The sequence below is a fragment of the Sinocyclocheilus rhinocerous genome, unplaced genomic scaffold (genome assembly GCF_001515625.1).
Source record: "Sinocyclocheilus rhinocerous isolate Xijiao unplaced genomic scaffold, SAMN03320098_v1.1 scaffold421, whole genome shotgun sequence".
In the NCBI taxonomy this organism is placed as follows: domain Eukaryota; kingdom Metazoa; phylum Chordata; class Actinopteri; order Cypriniformes; family Cyprinidae; genus Sinocyclocheilus; species Sinocyclocheilus rhinocerous.
The window spans coordinates 256011-256402 of NW_015656177.1; the positions used below are offsets into that span (position 1 = coordinate 256011).

General features: G+C 43.6%; 1 protein-coding gene across 2 annotated transcripts in view; it reads right to left on the reverse strand.

Moving 5' to 3' along the window:
* LOC107719806 (raftlin-2-like) overlaps positions 1-392 on the reverse strand; it is a 32245-nt gene that overhangs the window by 6855 nt on the left and 24998 nt on the right. The window lies entirely within an intron of this gene.

Consider the following 392-nt stretch of genomic DNA (forward strand, 5'->3'; position numbering starts at 1 on the left):
TGGCACTTCTAAGCTCTATCATTGCAGTGGGCGGGTGTTTCTGTTCAACAGTCCAAAACGTTAAATAAAGTGCGTGCATCCATAATAAAACGTGCCTCACACGGCACCGGGGGGTGTATAAAGGCCTCCTGTAGCGAATCCATGTGTTTTTGTAAGAAAAATATCCATATTTTAAACGTAATAAACACTTTTCTCTCACTTCCATTATCTGTCATACGCGGAAGGCGTTCCGGCGGATGACGCAGCACGTATGTGCAGCACGCGTGCCTCTGAGATATGCTAGTCTTGCGAGTTTGTTTATAGGAGCAAAGGAAGCAAAGTTTCCTTACTTTAGCAAAGGAAAACCAGTCTCCTCTTGGTTATATCGAAATCCTCCGACATTTTTCTTTACA